This window comes from Anolis sagrei, chromosome 1, assembly GCF_037176765.1.
Source record: "Anolis sagrei isolate rAnoSag1 chromosome 1, rAnoSag1.mat, whole genome shotgun sequence".
In the NCBI taxonomy this organism is placed as follows: Eukaryota; Metazoa; Chordata; class Lepidosauria; order Squamata; family Dactyloidae; genus Anolis; species Anolis sagrei.
The window spans coordinates 127,485,727-127,497,853 of NC_090021.1; the positions used below are offsets into that span (position 1 = coordinate 127,485,727).

General features: G+C 39.8%; 1 long non-coding RNA gene across 1 annotated transcript; it reads right to left on the bottom strand.

Annotated features, from left to right (window-relative positions):
* Positions 1–977: 977 nt before the first annotated feature.
* Positions 978–5,574, bottom strand: LOC137095904 (uncharacterized). The gene is made up of 3 exons (XR_010909051.1): positions 5,489–5,574; positions 3,611–4,228; positions 978–1,606 (listed from the first exon to the last, which is right to left on the bottom strand). It is a non-coding gene; the product is annotated as an uncharacterized lncRNA (long non-coding RNA).
* Between the last annotated feature and the right edge of the window lie 6,553 nt (positions 5,575–12,127).

Genomic DNA, 12,127 nt, shown 5'->3' on the forward strand with positions numbered 1-12,127 from the left:
TCATGGAAAAATGGCAGCCTGTCAATGGGTATCACATGGTGTTATGCAATAGGGACCATCTGTGACAGTCCTGCATTTCATAAAACTCACAGTGTGGAAAGAAGCCCTAGAAAAATGCTAATTTTTAATTAAAATGTGTTTGAGTTGAGATCAGTGTCAATGTTCTTTCCTGTTTTCTCCTCCTCCTCCTCCCTGTAACTTCCATTTGACCTATTCTGAGTGCTGCTATGAGAAAATGAAAGCTAATCCTTCTTCTATTCAAAATGGATTTATGACATTTGTTTTGTGACAAATGAAAAACTGAAGCGCTGGCACTGTTTCTTTAATAGCAACTAATTAAGTAGTTGGAACACAGTCTTCCTACTTTTCACCTGTTACAAAAGAAGAGCACACACCTGAAAGCTCTGGTGTAGTATGATGTAAACACAGAAACTTCAGTTTCATTGGAAATTGGTTATCAGCTTTGGCTATTGGATTAGTCCTATGGGACATTTTTAAAAATGATGTTTATAGAGAACAAAGTAGAGGTGGTTGAAAGGAGCATGGCATTAGCCACAGGGTTACATTGCCTCTCACATGAATTTCATTCATTCTCTGAAGAAGTCCATTGTCCTAATAAGGACTGCAGCCTCAAGAAAAGCTTTACTTGGAAGCCAGATGGAGGTAACTATAGAGTAGAGGTCACTAATGTGAACTGAGGTGAAACAATCCCATATCCATATTAGACGATTACCTTTATTAGATCAACCCATGTTTCCCCAGGTTGTATATTCTTTTATTATTATTTTTATTAGTCAATATAATGATTATTCTTTTAGATTTTTTATGGTTCAGACACTTAACTTTGCTTTTGGCAAAGATATCGCTAATTCTAAAGTGTACCATAGTTCTCAAGAACTCAATGAATTCATTGTGAAGCCTAAGACAAGAATGACTGACTATCTATCCTATTTGTAGTATCAGGAGGTTTATTTATTTATTTATTTATATCTTGCATTTCAACGCAAAGGCTTCCTGGAATGCCCTGCAAATTGTTGATTTGACAGTAGTTCCCTATACTCACACTTACAGTCTACCAAACGCAGGATATACAAGAGAAAGGAAGTGGAGGAATTAAGTCCAGCAGATGGTCTTCTCTTCCTCCATGGTCAGGGCAGTGGCTGTTTGGGATGGAGGAATAGCCTTTCTTCCAGATCTTGGGATGATGGAAATGTGTCTGGCTTCTTCTCTCCTTCTGGTACCAGGGCAGTAACAGTTGTGATGAATTGATAACCTTTTATCTGCTCCATCATGGACCTGTACCTGACATTTCTTTTCTCTCCAAAGCCAGGGCAGTGGCAGTTGGGATATAAGAGTAGCATTTCCTCAACTGCTGGAGCCCAAGCACAGTGGAGCTGTGTTCACTTGATCTTTTTTCCCTTTGCAGTCAGACCAGTGGCAGTTGCAATATCAGTAGCCTCTAACAGATTAGATGGACTTGTCTGTTTTGCTTCACTCCATAGAAAACATTCAAATTTATTCTGTCAAATTTATGGTGAGGTTTGTTCTTCACTGGCCAAATACATTAAGTAAAATGATTCCCAGTACAGAAAGGATTGTGTTATATCTGTTGAAAAAAGATGGAAAGTCTAATTCAGCGTTTCAAACATGGTTATGTCAGGGTTTTAAAGACAATCTTGTAAAATCTAAACCTTCAAAATTTCAGGTCTAGAGAGGGGAACTTGTCAATTTCACTTTCCCCATTACAGACTGGCACCCCAAAACATTAACACTTTCACATCTCATTGCTTCCCTTTTAGTTTTGAGTAGCTTTCCAAGCATAGCTGCAAGCTATGTGTATGGATGCCTTTTTCTGTTTCTGCCCTCTTTCAAACCCACCCGCTGATCTTCATTTTCCACATCTTTTTGACTAACCTTTCCCAACAACAATACATTTTGTCTAATTTTTCTAACTTATGCCCTGGTGAGACAGCTGGGGTCAAATGTTAAGCAGTTTTATGACAATATGCTCATAACTTACTTCTCATAATGCAGAGATCGTATGTCATAAAATAAAATATAATAATAGAATTCAGAGCTAATAAATATCTGCATTAGGTAGAAGAATTACTACCAGCAGTGCTACTGATTTCTTATCCATTTGGTTTTATTATACACACCACAGTCCTTCTCTCTGGGAAATCGTGCTAGAGGGTGGCAAGTGCAGAAATGCAAGCTACTGTTAGGTAAAGAATAGAAAGCTATTCTGTACCTAACAGTAGCTTGTATCTGTGCAACAGGAAGAGGAATTATAAGAATTAAGTCTGGACAAAGAGTTTTAAATTTACATTGAGTAATGACTTGAAAGATTTTTAAAAATAAAACTATGTACAGATGGTGCCTGACACCAGAAAGGATTGCTATGATGTATAAAAATAATTCTAGTGATTGTTGGAAAAGTGGAGAAAACATGGTCAGGTCACTTTTTATCATATGTGGTAGTCATGTAAAAAGGCCGAGAAATACTGGGCACAGATACATATAATTTTAGAAGAAATTGTTAAAGTCAAATTTGAAATGAAACCTGAACTCTATCTGCTTGGGATGTTAGATGAACAACTCAATAAAAAATGTGGAAAGTTATTGCTATACATGACAACGGCAGCAAGAATTGCCTACATTCAAAGATGGAAAGACTCAATGACCCATCTTAAGACGATTGACTTCTGAAAATAAGTGAACTCTCTGAAATGGATAAACTAACTATGTTGATTAAAGAGAAATCTTTAACTAATTTGAAAAAAGTCTGGGGCCCATTTATTGTATTCCTCCAGCAAAGATGGAGTGAAATTTGTTGGTGCAATGAAAATCACATTCGCATTTTATCAGTCCACACACTGTCTTGCTAGAGAAAGAAAATATGCTATGCAGATGATCAATAAAGAACAAGTAGTTTACCCTTCATAATGCAGAGGAACATATTTACAATCATGAGACCAGTTGCATTGACTTACATAATGTCCTTTTGAGAGGTATGAATGGTCTTTTGGTGTCCATGTGGAATATCACCTTCCAGCAGCTCATGAAGCAAGAACTCTCTCTCACGGAAATGCACAAGCCTGAATATGGAACTGTTGCTAAAACTCCCCGGCTCAGCTAGCTCCCCAAGCATACCCAATCAATCAGCTTCATGCTTTGCATTTTACAGTTAACACACTCACTAACTGCTTCCTTACATGCTCCAACAAAATTTCCATCATTGGTTTTTTGGACTAGAAGTTATTATATGAGGAAAGAAGTACCAATTGTTCCTTTTCACTAAATGGGTGTAGAAAATTGAGAGAATACAACCACTAGACAGAGTAGATCACATAGATTGTTTGTAGTTATTGGGTTTTTTGATGTTAAGGATGTAGTCGCATTATACTAGAAAAAGTATTTTAAATCCTATGTTGTTGATGTTGGTTGTTTTTTTTTGCTGGTTTTTGGTATGTCTGTATGTAGGTTTTGTTTTAATCTGTCTAAAAATAACAATAAACAAACAAACAAAAAAAAGAATTAAAGCTACATTGAACATTGTCCAGTTTTCATATTCACCTGGAAATAATGACTTTGTTTTGAGAATGAATACCTGTCAGACCTTTGTGTTGTCTCCTGTTTGGTCTTGTATATTTTCCTTTCAGCTGGTATGTCTTTGCTCTCACAGTCCTTGGACCATCTGGAGGGCATTTCAATGGGATTGGCAGTTTGATGCAGGTGCTTTTTGTCTCTCAGTGTTTGTAACATCATGGCATCCTCACTTAGATTGTCAGGGTCAGTTGGGTGATATGGAAATATGCATTGACAAGGCCAAGAACGAGAAAACAACGAAAAAAATAGAAAGAATTCAGCACTGAGGTGAACAAGATTGAAACAGCATGAATGCAACACTTGTAACAACTGGAGATATCATCAGACAAAACTGCATTTGCGGGGAGAAAAAATATTGCAGAACAAAGTAAGTTTGGGTTCACCTCACCTGAAGCCACATCTTTACCTGGCAGGTTGCTCTGGTATATCCAGCCTGGTAGGCCAGGGCTACATTGGCCCTGTTCAACCCTCTCCTACTTTCTGCTTATGTAAGCACCCTGTTCTGATATCAGCAGCCTTGACAGGCAAAAGCACTGAGCTCCATGACTGGCAAAGAGCAGTGATCGCAACACAGGGGCAAGCCATTCCCTTTCCCTGCACAGATCAACATAGGGAATCTCTGTAAACAAACAAACAAACAAACAAACAAACAAACAAACAAACAAACACATTATCATTGATATTAAAACTTTCAGTTTATGTCCAGTTGAGGTATCTCTCTCCTCAGGTATATCCTTTTGTCTATTTATTCCTCTTGGAGCAGTTACGTGACACTGCAGATACATGTTTCGTGGTCATTAGGGCCTTGCTGTGTGTTTCAGATTATATGAGTCCATACTTCCATATAATCCAGTTAAATGTGGATTTTATACAACTGTGTGGAAGGGGCCTTAGACTAAGGAAGAGCTAAGCAGAGAGGGTGCTTCTACACTGTTGAATGAATATAGTTTGACACCACTTCAACTGCCATGGGTCAATGCTATGGAATCCTTGGAGTTGTAATTTTACAAGGTTTTTAGCCTTCTCTGACAGAGGGCTGGTTTCTCACCATACTATACCTCCCATAATTCCATGTCAGTTAAAGCATACAGATAACTCATGTATAAGGGATATCAACTTTTGTAAAATGCTCTTGAGTATGCTTTATGTGGCCCCACTACTTGGAAGGGCTGCTTGCTTTGAATGTATTTTTATTGCACTTTCAATAAAATGTATTTTATTGTGCTTTCAAGCTTTCCAGACTCCTTGAAATATATTCAAACACAACATCCCCTCTCCTCAAGAAACAAGCCCCACACTGGCTGAAAAAATAGAAACGGTGTTCTACCATGTTGGGGAAGATTATTCTGGAGTTTTCTATTCTGGCTGTTTTTATTCGAAGTAACAAGTCTTTCTTTTTATTTTCTTTCTTGCATTTCCCACAGTTTTTGAGATCACCATAAAACTCTTTTCAATAATAGATACCTAAAGGGAAGGAGCATTCCATGAAACATCCCTCAGTTTTATCAATTGCACCAAGAGAGGTTCTCATCTTTGTAGCAAAAAGCATATAATCAAGTTCTGATCAGTCATTTGAATTAGTAACAACAGTTTTCATTGTGTATCTGAAGTGGATGGGACTCTTGAAATGCATGTAGGCCTATACAGCAGTGTTGTATAGTGGTTTGCACATTGATCATTGATCTATGTCTTGGAGAACAAGGATTCTGCTCAGCCATAGAAACCCACTAGGTGACCTTGAGCAAGTCACAAAGGAAATGTCACCTCCTCTCTGACCAAATCTTGTCAAGAAAACCCAATGATAGGGTTACATAAGTGTTGCCACATGACAGAAATGACTTGAAGGCATGCAGCAATAGTATGGATTGAAAGTACTCACTCTCTGGTCTTGAAGAGCTTCCATCTTAAATACTAAGATGCCTCAGAATCACTGCCTTTTCTCAGAATCAATGTTCCAGCAACAACATGGGAATGAGTCTTAAAAGAACGGAAACAACCTGTCAATTCTTAGAACAAAAGTAGTGAGTGAAAAAAGGCAAATGTAGAAATGCTGTTCATTTCCTGAGCCGATTTTTAAAAAGAAAAGAAAAGAAAATCCCTCACCCAACATCTCATAGATCTTGGGTAGTGACTCAAGCAACATATGGTTTGATTGCAAATTCAGATGCATGCACATTTCCAAGACAACCCTATTCTTTCCTCTTACGTTCTGCAAAGCAGATAGCATCTGTTTAGTTTTCTGTCTTTCTGTTCCTTTGCAGTGCTCTTTTATCTCTTGGTGTGTTACTTACACTCATTTTACACCTGACACACAATTTACGTGACTGGTGGAGCAGTGCCAAAGGCCTCCCTGGGATTTGCTGCCTGCCCCTTATGCCCTGGAGTTCCCCAGTGTTCATCTGCCGAGGGCACTACTGGCCATGATGTCATTTCCCTCCTCATGTTAATCACAAAGCCATTGGAGGATGTTTGGTTGTTTGGAGGGGGCAATTTTCATTTTATTGTTGTTCCTTAATTAAACAGAGAATGATGAATTGTTTGTGTCAATTGTGCAGTCTACAAATGGGCACTTCCTGGTTCATTATCATTATCATATGACACATGAAAAGAATAAGAAGAGATAGATTAATGGACCTGCGCGCTGATCACAGACTCTGCTGGGAAGCTCCAGATAGCTGTAATCTGAAAGCCATTCGTAAAGTCTGTGCCTGGGCTAATCAGATGAGCTGCAACTACTGAGCTATGACCAGCCAACCCAAGTCTGGGATGTTTGATTGCATCAAAACCGCTTTCAAACATTACATGCTAAAGAGATTATTGGTTATTGTCATGTTAAAAATAAGCAATAACTAATGAACAGTCTTTGTGTTTGATAGAAAAGGGGTTGGGAAAACCCACCATAGCACTTAATGAGAAACTAAGATGACTACTGGATATAGGTTTACAAATTAAAAGTGCCATCTCCAAGATTCACACCAGAATTGTTGGCAACATACCATGTATATATGTGTAAAAGTGTAGATAAAAAACAATACCAGTTAAGTTGTGTGTTTAATCAAAGCTTTAGAAATCATTGTGTTTGATCATTGGATTAAATATAAAATGGATTTTGTATAGCGCATCCTCATGGTTTACAATGACCCTCTGTTTTCTAAGTTGTTTATTGTGATGGCTAAATCGGAAGGGACGACAGCTCAGACTTTTAACATCGAGAAAGATCTCTGGCTTGAATTCTGGGAAGTTGCTATTGACTCATTCCTGTTCAAACCCAACACCAGTAAGTTATTTGATTTCTGAAGCTGTTGTAAAATAGAAAGCACTGATTCTCCTGAGCCAGGGGTTCAAGTCAGTGTGTGTGTGTGTGGGGGGGGGGGGGGGTTGTTTCTGATGGTGGCAACCTTGTTGTTCATTGTTTTAAAGGCTGATTCAAAGAACATTGCACACTTTCTCCCCCTCCAGGATAAATAATGTTTTACATATCATACCATATCAATATGGAGCCCCCGGTGGCGCAGTGGGTTAAAGCGCTGAGCTGCTAAACTTGTTGACCGAAAGGTCGCAGGTTCGAATCTGGGGAGCAGCATGAGCTTCTGCTGTCAGCCCCAGCTTCTGTCAACCTAGCAGTTCGAAAACATGCAAATGTGAGTAGATCAATAGGTACCGCTCCTGTGGGAAGGTAACAGCACTCCATGCAGTCATGCTGGCCACATGACCTTGGAAGTGTCTACGGACAACACTGGCTCTTCAGCTTAGAAATGGAGATGAGCACTAACCTTCAGAGTTAGACACGACTAGACTTCATGTCAGGGGAAACTTTACCTTTACCTTTTATCAATATCGAAATTTTATTTACTATAGAAATATAGTAAATAAATAAATATCACCCTTCTCTGAAAAGCTAACTCACACAAGATAGTCAATCTTGGGCACAAGCAAAATGATGAGCAGTTTTGTTGTTATTTTTAGAGTTCTGGGCACAAAAACTATTCTATTTAGCTTGGAATCCAGAGGGTTTTTTTTAAAAAAAAAACCCAAAAAAACAAATGAAAATATAGTAACAAATGATCAAGCATGATGAATCATCCAAAATACTCAAAACTTCTTATAATCTGAGCCAGAACCAGTATTCTAAGGGAGAGGATTTTGATTTGTTTGTCTTTTGGTTCTTGCATGCTTTCTTGCAACTCTACTTTTTAGACTGGCTACTTCATCACACTAGAGAATGAATCCACTTTATATCCGGTTTCTGCCTCCTTCAGAATTCTGGGGTTTGTTGTTTAGGGAGGAGCCTTTAACAGCCTCACTAAACTACAAACCCCAGAATTCTGCAGGATGCAGAAGAAGTGTAGAAAACATTGAAATCTATCTCCTTTGACTTATCAAGCAACCAGTCCATAGAACGTGAACATAGTTTGGAAGAGGTGACCCAACCTGGCAGGGAGAGAAAGAATGTTGTATACCAGGCCATCATTCCACACCCAAGTAGCAATCTTTGCCATTTGTAAAAGGCAGCATGTCCCTGTGGATGTAAAACCTCTTGATAAATCAGGGTGAATGTGGGTGAGGTAGGATAGAGCTACCAATTCACATTACTCTTGTGAAAACAGAACAAATCATGATAACACAAGAGCTAGCTCTTGGCTCTCAGAATTCATGCTGTGTCCTCTGTCAACCAAGGTCAGTTCCTCCCCTGTTTCTTTGAATGATGTACATGTCCCTTAGTCCTTCAAATAAATGAGATTGCACTCTGCTTGCAGTTACACTCTGAGCGTCCATTATACTGGGGAAAGGGGAAACCTTTCCTCAAAAGTATAAGGTTTATCATTTATTGGGGGGAAAGAGATAAGTGTTTTTGTTGAATAGTCTCTCTCTTCTTTCTTCTCCTGCTTTTACTCTTGGTTCTTCATTTCTTATGTTAGAAATGTAATTTTCATTGTGTATGTAATTTCCATTGTGTTGCTTCAGCAGACTAAAAGCAAAAACAAAAAACAACAACCACCTGTCCTCAACGTTTTGCAGGGAAAGCAAAACACTGTGCAAATAAATGTGCTTTGTTGAGAGAGGCAAAGTTTGGGGAAAATATTTTTTGGATTCCATAAACCAAGCATCTAGGAAGTGTAAAGAGTCCGGTAATGCCCACGGCTGCATTACCTGAATCTTTATCAGGTGCTGAGTGTCAACTATTTCAGCTAATAGTTAATTTCTGACTTATTTACTATGAAGTGTGGGATTTTCTGCATAATGTGCTAAAATAACTATTGCCCCTTCTACACAGCTGTATAAAATCCAGATTATCTGCCATGAACTGCATTAACTGACAGTGTAGACTCAGATAATCCAGTTCAAAGTAGAAAATGTGGAATATCTGCCTTTATATTCTGGATATATAACGGTTCCGGCCCAGTGTATCTGTCCGAACGGATCTCCCTCTACGTCCCACCTCGGAACCTAAGATCTTCTGGGGACGCCCTGCTCTCGACCCCGCCTTTATCACAAGTGAGGTTGGCCGGGACGAGGAGCAGGGCCTTCTCGGTGGTGGCCCCCCACCTGTGGAACTCCCTCCCCAGGGAAATTAGATCGGCAACGTCCCTTCTTTCATTTAGGAAAAAATTGAAAACCTGGATATGGGACCGGGCATTTGGACACCCGGGCAGCTAAAGAAAAACCTAATGATGAGCTGGAACTTGTCGAGATGGAATGGACTTATGAAACTTCGAACGCTGAACTCAGGATTAACCTACTGCTGTGTTATTGTATTAATGTGTATTGATGATTTTAATTTTTAATTTGTAATTGTTTAATTTGTTTATATATGTATGTATATGTGATAAAGGCATCGAATTGTGCCTTCCTCTGTAAGCCGCCCTGAGTCCCCCCCCCCCCCCGGGGGTGAGAAGGGCGGGGTAAAAGTGACAGAAATAAATTATATGGCAGTGTAGAAGGGCTCTTAGTTTACTTGATTATGAATGACTTTTTTGCTCTGTTTCAGGCAAGGACACCCTTTTTTGTATTGTTACAGGCAGCAAAATATCATAGGTCTTGCTCACAACATCTGAGGATGCTTGCCATAGATGCAGGCGAAACGTCAGGAGAGAATGCTTCTAGAACATGGCCATATAGCCCGAAAAAAACCTACAACAACCCAGTGATTCCAGCTATGAAAGCCTTTCGACAATATAAGTTTGTTCTGACTGTGTTGAGTATTTTGACAATCTAAGGCCCCTTCCATGCTGCCCTATAACTCAGGATCCGTTCCCAGATTATCTTCTTATCCCAGATTATGTTGCAGTGTAGACTCATATAATCCAGTTTCAAGCAGATAATCTGGGATTAGGTCCTGGGATATAGGGCAGTTTATATCCAACCTTAGTTGGTGTTGTAGTTTGAAAGCAACACGGTATATCAATCTTATTGAGGCCCCTTCCATACACCTGTATAAAATCCACATTGAACTGGATGATATGGAAGTGAGGACTCAGATAATCCAGTTCGAAACAGATATTGTGGATTATCTGCTTTGGTATTCTGTATTATATGACTGTGTGGAAGGGCGCTGAGAGACATGCTAATTCTTACAGTTCACATGCATAGAGAATGGACCCTTCCACACAGTCCATCTGCTTTGAACTGGAATATCTGAGTCCACACTGCCATATATTCCAGTTCAAAGCAGAAAACGTGGGATTTTATTCAACTGTGTGGAAGGGGCCTATACCTTAAGAAACACTTTTGAAACAAAAATCCGTATCGACAGATTTTTGGAGAATTTTCAAAGTTTTTATAAAAAACATTTTTTTAAAAAGCTACAAGAGCTATCTCCTCAAATGTTCTATACAATGACAAAAGATAACAGGGGATCATTCCCCGACTTTCAGAAATATTCATATGTCTACCAATTTTAGGGAGTTTTTTTTTTTTTGACAAAACCTTTTTTAAAAAAGCCACAACAGCTATCTCATTGAATATCTCTCACATTAACCAATAAAACATCAATTTAAGGATTTCTTCCCAGCCCAGCACAGAGATTTACTTACTAGAAGTATCAGCTGGTCCTCCTCTTTGCAGATTCAACAATTTCTTGTAATTCAGGCTGGCTGCTACCATGGAGGGGCAAAACTCTCCCCTCTCCTGACTGGGGCTTTCTGATGCTGAGAAAAATTCTGAGAAATGTAGTTTAGGGCAGGGCCTTCTGTATTCTCTGACATAGGGCTCCACGCCCACATGTCAGATAGTACAAATCACAAGTACAAATTTAACAAATCTGATCTGACTTATGAGGACTAACAATATTTTTGCACAGCCCTAATAGGGAATCATTAATTTTATTTATCTATTTTATTTTATTTCCAGCATTTCTACCCTGTCCTTCTCAGCCCCTGGACGGGGACTTAGGACAGCTTACACTTGGCAATAATTTGATGCTTCAATATATAAACAAATACAACAATATAACAACAATTTAAAACAATAGATATAACATTAATTAAAACAATTAAAACATTATTGTCAGCCATATAACCATTCCAGTCCAGTTCCACAACCAACGTGCTGTTATGCTTGTTATCCAAAGGCCTGCTCCCAGAACTGATTTCAGTTTCTTCCCGAAAAACAGGAGGATGAAGCTGACTTTATCTCGCTGGAAAGCGAGTTCCACAGGCGGGGGGCCATCACCGAGAAGGCCCTGTCTCTCATCCCCACCAAATGCATTTCTGATGCACCTATTCATGACTGATTTTAACCTCTGTGCAATAAAGTTATTCCTTTTTCTTTGTGCCGAAATAACTATGGAGCAATAGGGACAGGTTCTCTGTCTTTCCACTCTCTCTCACGCCTGGTTTTGCCCTTCAAGGGTAGGGACAATTTTCCAGGAATTCAAACAGGAGTCTTTCAAAATGATGCTTAGAGATGCTGGGATTGGATCTGTGGGTGGCTGGAGTACTAGGCTGAAACTTTTTATGTGCTGAGCACATGCTGAGATAGAGTTTCCATTCCTTTGACACCCTATCTCACCCTCTCCACTACCAAACAGCAAGGACAATGCTGACTTACTGGAAGAAAGAGGTGGTAATGATAGTAGTGGTGAGAAGAAAAAGAGAAAGGATTTCAGCCTCAGACTGCTGCTTCTGCTGCCACAGGGGTCCTGAATCCTTCCATCCAGCTTGGCTGTCCCTTGGGCTACTTGTGAGTAGGAGAAGCCCCAGGCCCTTTCCAACTGGGTGTGACTCAGCAATCCTCCAAGGAGGGAGTGACTATAAAGCTGTGTTGCACCTGCCTTGGCCTAGCCTCAGACTGCTGCTTCTGCTGCCACAGGGGTCCTGAATCCTTCCATCCAGCTTGGCTATTCCGTGGGCTACTCGTGAGTAGGAGAAGCCCCAGGCCCTTTCCAACTGGGTGTGACTCAGCAATCCTCCAAGGAAGGAGTGACTATAAAGCTGTGTTGCACCTGCCTTGCCCTAGCCTCAGACTGCTGCTTCTGCTGCCACAGGGGTCCTGAATCCTTCCATCCAGCTTGGCTGTT